Raw genomic sequence first — 17,434 nt, forward strand, 5'->3', positions numbered from 1 at the left:
TCAACTCACTGGGTTGAGCAGAAAAAAAACAATAGTGGTGTGTACGAGGCAAGCAATTTTCTTGAGGAGTGGTCTCCCTGTGAGGACAATTTGGAGCAGTCTCTCTCTCTTTTCAGGGAAATGTGAAGCAGGGTCTCTCTCTGTGCAGGCAATGTGGAGCGGGGTCTCGCTCTGTGTAGGGAATAGTGAAGCGTTGTCTCTCTCTGTGTGCCACAGAGAGTGACCCAGCTGGCCAGTCTGCACTAGTTGCTAGGATCACCTGCTGTCTGGTGTCTAGTAACCAATGACGTTGCGATCCCGAGGAGAAATAAGAGGCTAAGGCTGCAGCATTCAGAGCAGAGGAGGATCTTCTGCCTCCTCCACGTGGCGCCTACTACTGTTTGACTCCACCAATCTTCTCCTGCACAACGGCATGCACCTCGGAGCCTGCCCAATGGAAGGGAACTGTCACTGACTGTGCCAGGAGCACCTCTCCAGAGTCAACCTGCCTGAGGTGAGGTCGGGAGCAGTGAATGCAGTGGACCATGTATGTCATGGGAGCAAGACAAGTATGGAGCCGTAGTGAAGCGTAGGTGGAGTACAGCATGACAGGGTGTAGGTAACTGGCAGTGGGGAAGAGGTTAAAGGAATGGGGGTGGTCAGTACAGTAGGAGACTTACTTGAGTGGAAGATGCAGCAAAGGGGAGGAGTTGGCTGGATTCGTTGGGAGAGAGGAGGAGGGGGCAGCAGCAGTCTAGGAGAGGAAGCCTGAAGGGAAAGTCGCATCCTCCAGCGGTACGTTCGGCCGGGCACCTGGGTAGACAGAGAGGGACCATGAGTGAGGTAGCTAGCCTGTTAGAGCAGCTGAAGGCTGCGGCGGAGGTTCATGGAGCGGACTGGCTACAAAGCCAGATTACCGCGTCTCTGCGGGGGGTACAGCAGGGCCCTCCCACCACGCGGCCTGCATCCACGCGCTCCAGGCGGTCTATTCCGCCGGAGCGCTTTAGCCCGGATAATACCCCCAGGTCACAGAGGAGGGTGAGGAGCCCCAGCCGGTCCCCGGGGGCGAGGGCGCAGGGCGCACAGCGCGGCGATTCCCGGGGTTCCAGGCCTTCTTCCCCTGTGGTAGTACGGGCTCAGATCCATTCGGCTGCCCCCACTGGCGATGCTCCGGTCGGGGGGGCGGCCCGGCGTGGGAAGGATCCTCCAGCAGGCGCCGGCCTAGCGCGATCCACAGGCGGCGGCCTAGCACGTGGCGAGGCCTCCACTAGCGGTGGGGGGGGAGCGGCAACAGGATATTCGCGCCAGTCGGGAGGTCCCGCCTCCAGGTCTCTGCAGGGGCCTGGGAGGGTTGACCGGAGAGGGGATGGTGCTCAGGCCGCGGCGGCGGTGCTGAGGGATGAGCTGATCGAGGAGTTCAGCAGCGATGGAGAGGAGAGCCCTCGGGGGGGGTCGCCCCCGCCCCTCTCACTACGCCAGCTGTGTCCAGCGGTCGAGGTAGAAGAGGAGAGGAGCGTCTGAGGCCACACGGGCAGGCGGCGGTGCTATCCAGCAGCAGTGAGGAGGGGGAGCTGACGGAGGACCCCCTGGAGGACGGGAGAGCAGCAGGACTTTCGGCTGGAGGACCTTCACGGCCGCGCCGACCTGGTAAGACCAAGTCTCAATGTACTATGGGGGGCGGGGGGCGGGTTGTGTCGCAGGAGATTAGTGGGGGGGTGGCGGTGCTTAATCACACGGGGGAAGGGGGGGTCTGGGATGCTTTGCGGGAGCTTCTGCGCAGGTTAGATGGGAGTGCCCCCCAAGTTCCAGCCCCGGTGAGTCCATGGGTCACTCCCGCACAGGTAGGTCTCCCCACGGGGTCAGCACCCCTCTTGCAGGCAGCGCAGGTAACAGTGGTTACCCCCCCACACAGACAGCACCCACAACGGGAGTTGCAGGGACGCAGACAGAGAAGGACAGCGAGGGATCTGCGGCGGCGCGGAAAGACAAGGACAAGGACAAGGACGGCGAGAAAGTACGGTTGGACGACACGGCGAGGGGAGAGATTTACATTTGTTTTGAGGGGCCGCTAGGGGCCCACCTGAAGCCGGAGGTGAGGGAAAAAATTGGAAAAGACGAGTTTGTGGAAATTTTTTCACTGCTCCCGCTGGAAAAATTTAATCTCGACCGGGTAAAACCGGACGAGAGTAAAAAAGATGAGGAGGAGAAGCGCAGATACAGGCTGATTCCACGTACGTTTGCGAATTGGCTGCAAGCGTTTGCGATTTTTGCGAGCGTAATTGGGGAAAAGGCCCCCGAGAACTGCTCCGCACTGTTTTGTTACCTTGATGCCATTCATGAAGCGCATAGGGTTTATGGGGGGTTAGCGTGGCTGCGGTATGACGAACAGTTTCGTCAGCGTAAGGCAGTGCGGCCGTCCATTCGGTGGGACCATAAGGACATCAGCTTGTGGATGAGGTTGATGACCAGGGCGGCGAGCCAGTCTTTTCCAGGGGGGGCCGGCAGCACTTCCTCCGCGGGATCGCCGGCCCTCAAAAAGAAAGGGGTCTGTTGGCAGTTCAATGACGGAACCTGTAGGTTTGGCGGGTCATGCCGATTCAAACATGAGTGTTCAGGATGTGGGGGGACACACGCCTTTAACAGATGTTTTAAGCAAGGGAAGGGACGTTCCGGAGAGGGCGCTGGAAAAGGGACTGACGCCGGTGGCGGGTCATGCCGATTCAAACATGAGTGTTCAGGATGTGGGGGGACACACGCCTTTAACAGATGTTTTAAGCAAGGGAAGGGACGTTCCGGAGAGGGCGCTGGAAAAGGGACTGACGCCGGTGAGACTGGGAAGGATGCTGCCTTTTCTAAGTAAGTATCCGGATAGGGCGGCGGCGGGCCTGTTGGAAGCGGGTTTCAGGGAGGGTTTCGTGATTCCTAGTACGATGCGGGAGGTCCCTCCGGTGTCGGGGAATTTGAGGTCGGCGCTGCTCCTGATGGAGTGGTGTCGGCAAAATTGGCCAAGGAAGTGGCGCTCGGCCGGATGGCTGGCCCATTTTCGGAGCCGCCGTTAGCGGGCTTGATAGTGTCCCCGCTAGGGGTGGTTCCTAAGAAGGAGGCGGGGCAGTTTCGGATGATTCATCATCTGTCTTACCCAAAGGGGAGTTCAGTGAACGATGGTATTGACCCGCAGCAATGTGCGGTTACCTATACGTCGTTTGATGCGGCTGTTTCCTGGGTTCGGAAATACGGCAGGGGTGCCCTGATGGCTAAGACGGATGTCGAATCGGCATTTCGGCTTTTGCCGGTGCATCCCGCCAGTTTGCGTTTGTTAGGGTGTCACTGGCAGGGTGAATATTTCGTTGATCGTTGCCTGCCGATGGGGTGCTCCATTTCCTGCGCCTTGTTTGAGACTTTTAGTTCATTCTTTGAATGGACGGTCAGGGAGGTGGCGGGGGTGAATTCCGTCATCCACTATTTGGATGACTTCCTGTGTGTGGGGCCCCCGGAGTCCCGCTGTTGCGGGGTGTTGCTAGGCACAGTGCAGTACTTGGCGGAGCGTTTTGGCATTCCCTTGGTTTTCTTAGGGATCACTATTGACTCCATGGCCATGGAGTGTAGGTTGCCGGAGGAAAAATTGGTGGCGCTGCGGAGTGAGGTATGTGTAGCTCGGGACAAGAGGAAGATTCGGTTGAAGGAGCTGCAGTCTTTGTTGGGAAAGTTAAATTTTGCCTGTAGAATCATTCCTATGGGGCGCATCTTCAGCCGGCGGTTGTCGGCGGCCACGGCGGGGGTTCGAGTGCCGAACCACTTTGTACGGCTGACCACTGACTTGAGGGATGATCTGAGGGTTTGGGGGACGTTTTTGGATTCCTTCAACGGTCGCTCGATGTGGCAAACAGGACCGGTCAGTAATGCTGATTTGGTGTTGTTCACAGACGCGGCAGGGTCGGTGGGTTACGGAGCTTACTGTCAAGGTCGGTGGAGCGCTGAGCCCTGGCCGGAGGCATGGAAGGAAGCTGGTTTCCTTCGCAACTTGGTGTTACTGGAGTTATTTCCCATTGTGGTGGCGGTGGAATTGTGGGGGGAATCTCTCAGGAATAGGAAAGTGCGTTTCAATTGCGACAACATGGGGGTGGTGTGGGCCATTAACAATATCTCGGCGTCTTCCCCCCCAGTGATCAGGCTGCTGCGTTACCTGGTGCTTAAGTGTTTGAGGATAAATGCTCTGATTTATGCGGTGCACATTCCCGGAGTGGATAACAGATTGGCGGATGCTTTGTCTCGTTTCCAGTGGGAAGAGTTTCGGACGTTGGCGCCGGAGGCCGAAGGGCTGGGAGAGCCTTGCCCGCAGAAGTTGTGGGCCATTGCACTGGAGTCGCCGCAGGACTGATACGGCAGTCGCTCAGCGAGGGAACATGGAGGGCGTATTCCAAAGTGTGGCAGGAATGGGGCGCGCTGAGGGAGGAGGTAGGAGGGTCGGATGACCCGGAGGAGGTACAGGCGTTAGTTTTGTTTTTTATCTGCAGCAATTATGAACAAGGTACTTCGAGAGCAGCCATAGGTAAGAAAATGTCTGCGTTGGCGTTTTTATTCCAAATGGCGGGCCTCAAGGATTTTACGAAATCCTTTGTGGTGCGCCGGGCGTTGAGGGGATACGGGAGGGGCGGTCCTTCCAGGGATTCCAGGCGCCCGGTCTCATTTGGAGTTCTGGATACGGTATTGGGAAATCTGGGGCGGGTATGTTCGTCGCCTTACGAGCAGATACTATTCCGGGCCGTTTTTGTGTTGGCCTTTTTTGGGGCATTCAGGGTGGGGGAAATAGTGTCTCCTTCCAAGGCGGTGGGGGGTGGCCTACAGTTTCGGGACATCCAGTGCTCCGAGGAGTCGGTAGCGATCTGGATTAGGCGGTCAAAAACGGATCAGCAAGGGAGGGGAGTTAGGGTAGAGTTATTTCGGGGGCATTGCCCGTTAACCTGCCCAGTGGTGACGGTAAGACAATTTTTGGGGGTTCGCCCGCGGGGAGATGGTGCCTTCTTTGTGCATCAGAAGGGGGAGTGCCTGTCGAGGTTCCAATTTACAGCGGTTTTTCGGAAGTGTCTAAAGGAGGGAGGTTTGGTACCAGGGGAGTATTCGGCACACTCATTTCGCATTGGGGCAGCGACGGAGGCGTCAAGGTGGGGTTTGCCTGCAGATTCTGTAAAGCGGATTGGCAGATGGGAATCTAACAGATATAGACTGTATGTTCGTCCTCACTTGTTATGAATATGTTGACTGATGTGGTTATGATATGTCATGTTATGTGTTAGTTGGGGCCTTTTGCTAGGTATTTTCAATCTTGTCATTTCAGATCCCCAAGGATGCCTAGTCTGGATTTTGGGACATTCGTTTGTTTTTTGGGGGGCAAGGCGGGCGGATGTCAAGCCCGGGGGTAGACAGCTGGGTTTGCCCAGGGAGGAAGGAAGGGTCAGGTGAATTGGTATCCGGGGCCTGATGTGGCAGAAGGTAGTACTGGAGGTTCACAGGGGCGCAAGCTTAGACCGGGTACCAGACATTTTGGTAATACATGCGGGTGGGAATGACCTGGGCATTCGTCCTATGCGTCAGGTTATTAAGGACATCCAATGGGATTTCCGGTGTCTTCGGGCCTCTTTTCCCGACTTAATCATAGTCTGGTCAGATATTGTGGCTCGTATGGCGTGGAGGGAGGCTCGGTCGCTGGAAAGGTTGGATAAGGCCCGTATAAAAGTAAACAGGGAGGTGGGCAGGTTTGTAGTCCAACAGGGGGGGGTGGCAGTTCGCCATTCAGAACTCGAAGTCGAGACCTGGAGGTATTTGAGAGGAGATGGGGTGCATCTCAACCCGATCGGGATCGATCTTTGGGCCCTGGGATTGGAGGAGGGCATCAGGAGGGCTTTTTTCGTTGGCGGCGGGCACAAGTGTGAGGTGTCTCACTTGTGCCGCGGTGGCGGTGTGTGCCCTGACGTTTTTCTAAAGAGAAGGATGGTTGGGTACAACGGTAGGGGCACGTTTCAGGGATTGAGTCCTCCTCGGTGGTCTGGTGTCAGTCTGGACCACCAGGGAGAAGTGGGTGGGTCTGTGGTCAGCTAGGGTCCTCGAGGCGGTGGTTGCGACTGGGGACATGTTGTTAGCTACGAGGGTACCACAGGCCCAAAAAGAGTGATCAGTGGGTTGTCAGGGGGCTGACAACCAAGGAGTGGTAAAAATGTTTATTTAAAATGTTGTTGTTTTATATATTTGGGATTGGGATATATATATATATATTTTTATATATATATATACAATTATTTTGGTTATTTTGTTAAATAAAGGCCGAACAGGCCATTTTAATCCAGCAGGTGTCAGTGTGTTCATTTATAGAGAGTTAAGTGGTATATGTACTTGTGTTGGTTGGTGCAGTAAGTTATCCGGCTGCCCTAGTCAAGACAAGTATGGAGCCGTAGTGAAGCGTAGGTGGAGTACAGCATGACAGGGTGTAGGTAACTGGCAGTGGGGAAGAGGTTAAAGGAATGGGGGTGGTCAGTACAGTAGGAGACTTACTTGAGTGGAAGATGCAGCAAAGGGGAGGAGTTGGCTGGATTCGTTGGGAGAGAGGAGGAGGGGGCAGCAGCAGTCTAGGAGAGGAAGCCTGAAGGGAAAGTCCCGCCCTCCCGCCCTACTTTTAGGAGGTAAGTGGGTGGTTGTTGGTTATGGGGTAGCGGTGTGTGCCCTGACGTTTTTCTAAAGAGAAGGATGGTTGGGTACAACGGTAGGGGCACGTTTCAGGGATTGAGTCCTCCTCGGTGGTCTGGTGTCAGTCTGGACCACCAGGGAGAAGTGGGTGGGTCTGTGGTCAGCTAGGGTCCTCGAGGCGGTGGTTGCGACTGGGGACATGTTGTTAGCTACGAGGGTACCACAGGCCCAAAAAGAGTGATCAGTGGGTTGTCAGGGGGCTGACAACCAAGGAGTGGTAAAAATGTTTATTTAAAATGTTGTTGTTTTATATATTTGGGATTGGGATATATATATATATATATATTTTTATATATATATACAATTATTTTGGTTATTTTGTTAAATAAAAGCCGAACAGGCCATTTTAATCCAGCAGGTGTCAGTGTGTTCATTTATAGAGAGTTAAGTGGTATATGTACTTGTGTTGGTTGGTGCAGTAAGTTATCCGGCTGCCCTAGTCATGAGCTAGCAGCAGAGGTGGTCACATCCTTAGATGCCAGCCAGGGGTCATGCTGGGAATTGCAGTCACTTACTTTTGGGGATGTGATACATTAGCGTAGGCCAATATATTGTAAATATATTTAAAATATATAATTTTTTTAAATAAATATATTGGAAATATATTTTTCTTCCGTATAGGTATTAATTGAAATAATGAAATAATATTTTTTTTAAACCACCAACCTCTTCTTTTACCTCTCACTTCCATTCATTTGAAACAAACAGTGAACGTTAGTTGCAGTCTTGTGATTTGCTCCATGCATGCAACAAATTGACAAATTCCATAGACCATAGTCTATCTTGGGAGAGGGCAAAAGAGAGAATGAATACATTCCTACAAAACAGTCAGAGCCTGGAGAATGAGCGTAGCCACCCTGTAATAGGAAGTCGGATCACATCAGCAAAAAAAAAAAAAAGGAATTCAGAGGCAGAGTTAATAATACATATTTGAACAAAAAAGAGTTTAGCTGTGGCATTAGCTAGCTTCTAGCTAGACAGAAGAATACTTCTTATTTGTTCAAATAGGAGGACATATTCTAATGCACCAGGAAGTTGGGAAGTATGAAGTATGAATATGAACATTTATGGTGATTATTTATCTCTGTCTCCATAGTATTCCATGTTAACAGACTTAAGCTCTGTACACACGGCCCGGATTCTTGTCAGGGAAAAAAAGTAGTTTTTCCTGACAAGATTCCTGGCAAGATTCTCTTGCCGACCGAGTGTACACACACACACCATTCAAAAGAACCGCCGTTCTTTTGAATGGCACGAACGCAGTGACGTCATCGACTATGACAAGCATGCACTCGTCACATTCGATGCCGTCGCCGCCATCTTTCTTCACCCTACCTATGCCTTGGACGGTACCGCGCATGCGTCAAAGTAATTTCGAGCATGCGCGGGTTTCCATGGAGAGGTAAGTATACACACGCTCGGGTTTCTCGGCAGGAAAACACTGCAGAGAATCTCACAACGAGAAAATAGAGAGCAGGATCTCTATTTTTCTCGTTGAGATTCTGGGCAGTTTTCTTGACGAGAAACCTCAAAGCCTCGTACACACGCGCGGTTTACTCGGCAAGAAAGCTCTGCCAGCAGTTTTCTTGCCGAGAAAAATGTGCGTGTGTACGAGGCTTAAAGGAGAAAAAATGTTTGCCTAAAATTAATGTCTGCAAGGTAGACAGACAGAATAGTGTAATGATTCTCTTAAAAAAACAAGAAAATACCTATTAAATTCCTTCATCTATATCACCTCCAGCATTCTAGTTTCTGTTCTCTCATTCACTTCCTGGTTTGCGGCGCTCGTTCATGTAAGAACTACATTTGCCAGTATGAATTGCGGCACGCCCAGTTATTCACACCTCCTTGAAGTCTCTAAGGCCCCGTACACACGAGAGGATCTATCCGCTGGAATTTATCCGCGGATCAGTTTCAGCGGATAGATCCTCGCATGCGTCGTAATGATGCGACGCATGCGTGGAAGTCCTTATAGTACAGCGTCGCGCACGTCGCCGCTTCATCATCGCGGCGACGGCACGACACGTCACCGCGGAGGGAATTCCGAGCGGATTTCGATCTGATGGTTAGTACAACCATCAGATCAAAATCCGCCAGAGGATTTATCCGCGGAAACGGTCCGGAGGACCGTTTCAAGCGGATAATCCTCTTGTGTGTACAAGGCCTAACATGTAGAGAGCGTCCTGCCACACAGATGTAGTTCCCAGGAGGGGGTGAGCACGTTACTGACCACCGCAGTAAAGCCTCCCTTCACGGTGGTCAGTAAAATCAGACAAGCAGGAAGTGAACAGAACAGAGAAGAAATAGAGCAACTTCTGAGCAAAAACGAACAATGAGGAAGTGAAAAGAGGAATGTCTGCAGGTAAAGGATGCTTATTATGAAAAAAAAAATTCCTTTACAACCCCTTTAAGGTTCTATATTTCCCCAATGTTGTATGTTTATTCATTAATGGCATGGACAGTGGACACTACAAATGCAACTTGTAAAAAATCCATGGCATTTTTTATGTTTATATATGCATATAATGTACTCCTATTTGCCTCCCTTTTTTTTCAAGACAGGATGAAATTAAGGCTGTACTTAGCCTGTGTTTACTGCATGAACATCTTTGTTTGCCTATTAGAAATTTATGATACAACATCACCCAACGGGTGCAGTCTGGCTTATGAAGACCTCACTGGTTACTCGTCAAATGGAGACCTCATTCTTGGTGGGCTCTTTGCTGTCCATTTAGATGTACATTATCCAAAGGTAACATTCCAGGAAAAGCCACCACCTATTCAATGCACTACGTAAGTTTTAAATTAGAGTTCTTTACATATGAAAGGAGTGGGAAACCAGTGTCATTGTAACAGGGATCACTGTAAATACAAATTTAACTTTCCTATGAAGTACACTAAGCAACTTGGTGGAAATTTCTTATTTAAGACAATCATTGTAACTGTAGCATGAAAGAGAAGTTGGATTACTGAGGGCCAGAGCACAGTTTGGGTTAAGGAGTGATGGAATATTAATAATTAGATAGTGATTGTTGAGGAAAATGTCCTAGTTGGGCTAAGGTTAGACGTGTGACTAAATTGTTTCATCTCTAAATTTGAGATTTTGACAGATGGTGAGGAGATAATGCCACCTCATCACCAGTTTTAACTCCTAAATGTTGCACCAACATGCCACAACATCATACATTGCATTCGTTTGAATGGCTTGCGTTTAGTGGCAGTACTGCCTGCCAAACACAGGGGAAATCATTTATGCTGTGGGTGCACAGCAAAGAAATGCCACCACGGCATGGGAACACTCCCATCCTCTGCCTTCACAGCTTAAGGGGGATGGGGTTAGGGAGTGCTAAAAGCATAGCTTAACCACATTTGTGTTTAACTCCTCCAAACTGTAAAGCCACCCATACAGGGATCAAACTTTGGTCAGTCCCTGCTGAACCAGCCATATTTCTTTCATGTATCTGCACCCCGGTTGACTTGGTTAATTCTAAACAAATCCAAAAGGAAAACACTGCGCTAGATATAAAAGTGAGATTAAAACACCAATATGTGATGAATTAAATTAATAGCTGCCAGTACCAAAAGTACCAAAAGTTGTGATAGAAAAAATTCCAAAACATCAGTAATAAGCAGTACAGTGCTCAAATAAGTGAAAAAAAGATCGAAATAATTTGATCTTAAATTGTAACTGTGATATCAAATGAATACTGAGAAATAGTTCTCCCATTTACCAAAATACCTTGTGAAAAAAACAGTTTGAGTGACAAAAAAAAAAAAAAAAACATATAAACATGTGCATAAAGTCCCACTACACTGAAGTGACAAATAAAACACAAGGAAAATCAGTCCTTGAAGGGTTAATCCGTATTGGTGACTGAAAGGAACGTAAGAATAGAGCAAACTTCATCCACCAGGAAGGCACCCAGAAGTGGTAATGCAGTCTCCTTAAACTAACTGTATGACCACCTTTACAGCGGTCTCAGCAAACATGGGGATTTTAGGTCTCCCTCCGGACCCTCTGTGGAGTATCTGGGATGGTATCTGTTATCTGTCATTGACTGTTCTTCAGAAGGAGATGCTGCCTCTCTGGATGCTTGGTTAATTGATCAACTTGTGTACAACCAGGGTGCCCATATATGGCAGAACCCAATAGCGCTGTGGGAGAGATTCCCCCATCAACCCTAAGGCCCCATACACACATTGCAAATGTCGGGAGACATCGGCTTGTTCAACAAAAAAAACATCCGACATTCAGGCCTGTATGTATGCCAGCCGGTCCTAAAGAAGCCAACCGTTTGGCCATGCATGTGGGAAAACCAGCAGCTGTACGGCTGAGAACACTGATCGGAGTGTTGAACTCATGAGTACTCAACATATCTTTAAATTGTTCCTCTTAAAGGGACCACAACCCAAATAGTGGGGATACCTGCCGTTCAAAACTCAACCTTAGCATCCTGTATACTGGATGTTTGCAGTAGCCTGGCCTGGTTCTCTGCTTTTAACACACAGGCTACTCCTAGCCAACACCAAAGGTAAGGGTAGACCTGATTTGTGTTGAGATGACAGAGCAATACATCTTCATGGAGCAGATTTTTTAAAGCATAGCAGGAAGTGCTCGGATCCAGGAGGCAAGCTCTATTCTTGGTGTCCATCACTTTTATAAAAAAAAAAAAGATTATACACTTGGTCTTTGAATTACCCATCATGCATTGTAAACTTCTTCTTATTATTTTGTTTGTATTTGCGTGTAATATTACTTGCTTTTACAATAACTGATACGTTTTATGCATTATAGTCTGTAATTTTACAGCAGTCATGTTTCTGTAGTTCTGTTCTTTCATAACTAGCTGCATGTATGTACAGTATGAGATTGTGCAGTGGCCATTTTCTTGTAGTCTTGTGATGTGCTTTGTTGAAGAGAAGCACAGCAGCCATTTTCCTGTAGTTCTGTATTAACTGGTGCTGACCCACACTCCACCTATATAAACAGACAATTTTCATGGATGGATAGCTTTAAGAATAGGGGCCACACCCCAAAACGGATAAACATGCCATTTTATGTCACATGATTAAATCATGGCCATCTTGTGGGCCTACAACACTTCCTTGCTGTCCACAGTGGTTTTCATCAATGTGATATACACAGTCTGTTGCTTCTGTTGGCTTTTCCTGGTGTTTCCCTGGTTTACTTTTTGCCAAGCACCTTACATCATATCCACCTGGAGGGGCTCACTTACCATTAGCCACCTGGAAGGTTGACATTTGCAGGTGAATTATCAATACGCTTTTTAAAATCTTGTAAATGTAAGTGCATATTTATTATTCTTCATTTCATAGATGTTTTATTAAATGCAACAACTAGGTAGTGGTGCCTTTCTCTCCTTTTTGTTTTTACTTGCATCCAGTGGGCCATAAGGCATTATTTCTGGAAATAAGTTTTTAGTCTTCAGTCTATTATGTCTCTGCTAAAATAGATCCATATAAGTGAAGGGAGGTATTTAAACCCGCCCTCCTTCCTCATTCTGGGTGACAATTTTCTTGTGTGCAGACGCTACTTCCGGTTCATGACGTCAGAGCATTGACAGGTCCTCCACGTGTTGTACGCTCCGGCTGCAGATGGCCGCATCGTGGGAGGTCTCCTCTTTCTGGGCTCAGCAGAACGATCGCTTCCTCCCTCCTTACGGTTTGGGGGTTCACTCCGCCCACAGGTTACATTTTCGGGGGGTTTCGCGGGGGTACCTGCTTGTCCTCAGGTTTGGCATCCGGAGGGGGTTGGGACTGTTTGTTTACGGTGCGGTGGAGTTTGCGGTGAAGCGTGTGTTTGCTCTGGTAGCTGGGGGGGGGGGCCTGGCAAGTGGTTGTGGAGGTTCCCCTGCCCTAAACCATACTCCAACCTATAACAAATGTGAACTTTGCATGCAATGGCAAATTGTCTTCAGCCAGCATTTGTAGGTCATAGATACAGTTAAGGCCTCTTTCACACGGAGCGGACCGGTTTTGTGTCCGCTCCGTGTGTGTCCGTCGGCTCAGCGGGGATCATCCGTAATCCCCGCTAAACTGTGCAGAGACCGCCCTGTCTTTCCTCCGCTCTCCCCTATGGGGAATCGGATGAATACGGACCGTCTGTCCGTATTCATCCGATCTGTTCCGCCGGACGGAAGAAAAATAGGGTTTCCTTCCGTCCGCAAAAGCGGATCTTTGCGGACGTGGATGGTTGCGGACGTTAGAGGATGCTCCATCCGCTAACAGACGTGATCCCATAGGGATGCATTACAAGTCCGTAAACGGACTTGTAATAAACGGACGAACGGTCCGTTAATGTGAAAGGGGCCTAAAACAACATGTATTCATATACACTCCCCCCCGTCTCAGGACTCTGGTTGGAGTGTGTGTGTGATCAGGGTTCAGTTAGTAAGCTCAGTGGTGTATGTATTCAGTCAGTTACGGCATGCATTCATTTCACATGTGTTTTTTTTTTTTCTCATGCGATTTTTCTCATGTGTTTTTGTGTCTCATGTGATCACGTTTCTCATGTGTTTTGTTTCTCATGTGTTTTGTTTCTCATGCGATTTTGTTCTCATGCGAGCACGTTTCTCATGCGTTCACGTTTCACATGCAATTTTCTTATGCGATCACCTCATGCGATCACGTTTCTCGTACGATCACGTTTCTCGTGCATTTTTCTCATGCGTTCACGTTTCTCATGCGTTTACGTTTCTCATGCAATTTTCTTGTGCGATCACGTTTCTCGTGCGATCACGTTTCTCGTGCGATTTTTCTCATGCGATCACATTTCTCATGCGTTCTCGTTTCTCATGCGTTTACGTTTCTCATGCAAATTTCTCATGCGTTCACGTTTCTCATGCAATTTTCTCGTGCGATCACGTTTCTCATGCGATCTTCTCATGTGATTTTCTCATGCGTTCACGTTTTTCATGCGATCACGTTTCTCATGCGAGTCATGTCCTTGTGTGTTTACGTTTCTCATGCGATTGCGTTTCACATGGTAGTTCTCATGCGACTACGTTTCTCAGGCGACTACATTTCTCATGCATTTTCGTTTCTCATGCAATTACGTTTCTCATGGTAGTTCTCATGCGATTACGTTTCACATGGTAGTTCTCATACGATCACGTTTCTCGTGCGAGTCATGTCCTCATGTGTTTACGTTTCTCATGCGATTACGTTTCTCATGCGATTACGTTTCACATGGTAGTTCTCGTGCGACTACGTTTCGCATGGTAGTTCTCATGCGATTGCGTTTTTCATGGTAGGTCTAATGCGATTACGTTTTCTATGGTGGTTGCTCATGCGTTTATGTCTTCTCATGCGATTACGTTGCTCATGCATTACGTTGCTCATGGTATGTTCTCATGCGTTTACGTTTCGCATGGTATTTTCTCATGCGATTACGTTTCTCATGCGATTACGTTTTCGCATGGTAGGTTCTCATGCGATTACGTTTCTCATGGTTTTCATGTTCTCGTGCAATCGCGTGGCTCATGCTAGTCATGTTCTTGTTTGGTTGCGATTCATGTTTGTCAAGTGTACACGTTTCTCTTGCTACTCATGTTCTCGGGTGCTCACGTTGCTCATGCTATTTATGTTCTCATGTTTTCCGTTTCTCATGCAATTTTACGTTTGTACTTTCCGTGTTATGTTACGTTTCTCACGCTATTCATGTTCTCAAGTGTTACGTTTCTCATACAGGTTTCAGTCGTGATGCATTACGTTTCTCACGTTCTCATGCGTTTACGCATTTTTATACGATTATGTTTCTCAGGGTATTTTTACGTTCTCAGGTATTTACGTTTCTCATGCTTTTGTTTCCCATGCAATTCATGTTCTCGGGTGTGTACGTTCTAGTTGGTAGCATTGGTATGTTCATTTTGATTCATGGCGTTCCACCGCTGGGGGGGTCACCCATCACGTCTATGGGTGCTTACGGATTGAGATGAGCGTTTTTAATTGGCTTGTACGGTGGCAAGTCTCCTCATCGGTTTCATGCATCTTGACATTTCATTTCTCACATAACGACCTGACACGTCTTCAGGTTCATCAGGCCTGAGTGTACGTTTTTAATTTGCCTGCTACGCCTCAGGTTGCTCGGCCTTTGCATTCCATGGGTTGTCACATCGTCAGTCCAGCTGCACTAGTCCTACACTTACCTACATTTTATTTTCATAGTCTGGGCATACATGTCACGTTCATATCCTCACGTTAGTTCATGGCCGCTCTCCACTGCTGGTAACCCGTCACGTTAACGGGTACTGTCGGATTGAGATGTACATTTCTAATTGGCTTGTGCAGTGGCAAGTCCCCTCATCCGCTTCTCACGGCTTTCATTACATTTCATACATCATGTTATCTTTTCACTTACATCACTTGCCTGACACGTCTTCAGGTTCGTAGGCTTGAGTGTTACGTTTTTAATTGGCCTGATTTGCCTCAGGTTGCTCAGCCTGGCTAGTTTCTTGAGACTGACACGTTTTCAGTCTTGTGCTACGTATTCGTTCCTGCTCTACGTTACTGAGTGTGTCAATCACGGACACCTGCGTAGGTAGGGGTTAGGGAAGGTAGGGATTTTCCTTTTCCTAAGGTTAGTTGGGGCTCGTGGGTCATGTTTTGTTTTTAACGATGTTCTTCTTGTTTGCAGAGTTCGTGTCACGGACAGCAGATATCGAAGATTTTGCTGCCATCCGTTTTTCTCTGGTTTCAGGTTCTATCCACGGTAGCACCCCCTCCTTGAACCTTCCGATACAGCCTCTCTTTGTTACAGTCGAAGCTTGATCTTCAAGTCCTTTTTCAATTCAGCATAGAAAGCTCTTGACTCGGCCTGGCATATCTTCCTGGCGTTTCTATCTCGGTATCCTGGGTTCTTTTCTCACAAACATTCAGCACCTACTTGCGTTTTTTGTTTCTTTTGCCACTTTCAGCTCAAACGGCTTTCAAGCTGGTGCCCAGTACAGTCTGGGGACCAGATTTTTGCGGATGTACTCAGAGATAGGCCACTTTCCTTTCCCTAGTACTCCCTTCTCTGCTAGCTCAGGGCATGACACATAGCCATTCCCTGCTGCCTAACCAGGGTAGCACTTACATATTCACTATGGGCCGTGCTTTCAGTACAGGGGCAGTTTTGGCTGCCATTCGTCAAGGGGTCTTTATTCTCGTTGTTGAGTAGTTAGATTTTGGTGGTCAACTTGCTTTTCCGGACATATCCCAGTTCCACATGTCTGTCACGGGCATTCTTTTTTTTTTCCAAAGTATTTTATTAGGAATTTTTCATTAACAGTAGGAAAAACTGATACAGTAAACATAAGGCAGTAACGTAAGTAACATACAGCCATACATGAATGAGACCAGTAATACATGCAGCAACAGAATTATCATGCACAATAAGTGTAAATATGGTACATAAGACAGCAAAATGCATCTAGAACTAGTGAAATCGATAGACCGCAAGGCCCAACTAGCGGGAAACGGAGAGTAATGCTCTTGGAACCAGCCGAGGCGTCCTAGGGTGGGCTCGAGATATTGAAAAACTGTAAAGGGGATTGGGTTGTTGAGGTCAATTATGGGATCCTAGGGCGCGTTCCCCATACCCGCGCACCCCACAAGGGATCACACTGTGAGCGGGACGAGGGACTCCTTGTAGCGATCAGAACCCAGAGTATGCAAGGTTCCATCAAGTAAGCAATCCTACGATCCCAGTGCACTATAGAGTACAGGCCCCAAGAGTGTGAGTCTCCCGTGCAACAGGGGAAGTTGCACGGGCAGGGAAGAGGGGGAGAGAGAAAAAAAAAAAAGGGGGGGGTGTAGGGACAAGAATGGCATATGAGGTGGGGTGTCAAGCAGGCACGGAGGTCGCAACTGAGAATCTCACTCAAACAGCTGGTGCATTGCGGGCATCAGCAGCCTGGGGGTTCCGTGATTCCCTGTAGTGCAGCCAGCAGGCCCAGGTAAACCTAAATTTGTCATGTGTATCCTTGGTCTGATGGATGATCCTTTCCATCTATTCAATCTTTGCAACCCGTGAATGCCAATCCTCTACCGAAGGGGGGGTAGTGGACTTCCATCTCAACGGGACGCATTGGGAAGCAGCATTAATGAGCTGCAGCATGAGGGATTTCTTGTATGCCCTCTGGAAGCAAGACGTATGATGAAGTAGATACTGTGCAGGGGTAAAATCGGGGGAGAAGGTGGTAATCTGGGCAATGAGGTCGTGAATCTGCCTCCAAAACGGTTGGATTATCGGGCAACTCCACCAAACATGCAGGAAGGAGCCCACTCCCGCGTTGCACCTCCAACACGTGGGTGGGACCCCCGGGAAGATCTTGTGGAGTTTTTCTGGCGTGCGATACCATTGTGAACAAATTTTGTATCTATTCTCCTGTGCTGAGACATTGATGGACCCCTTGTGAGTATACTCCCATATGTGGTCCCAATCCTCAGAAGACAAATCAAGCGATAGTTCCGCGTTCTACTTGCGGTGGAGGGTAACATTCGGGGCGACTTTAGCCAACTGGAGGGCATACAGTGCAGAGACCAAGTGCGGTTGGGGGCTCGTCTCACTGCAGATGAGTTCAAACGGGGCAAGGTCCCTGTGCCAGTGTGCTGGGTTCAGTGTGCTATGCAAGAAATGTCGGATCTGTAGAAATTTGAAAAATGGGATGTGCATGTCAGGAAATTTTTCAACCATTTTGAGATGGGAGAGCAG

This window comes from Rana temporaria, chromosome 13 (assembly GCF_905171775.1).
Source record: "Rana temporaria chromosome 13, aRanTem1.1, whole genome shotgun sequence".
In the NCBI taxonomy this organism is placed as follows: Eukaryota; Metazoa; Chordata; class Amphibia; order Anura; family Ranidae; genus Rana; species Rana temporaria.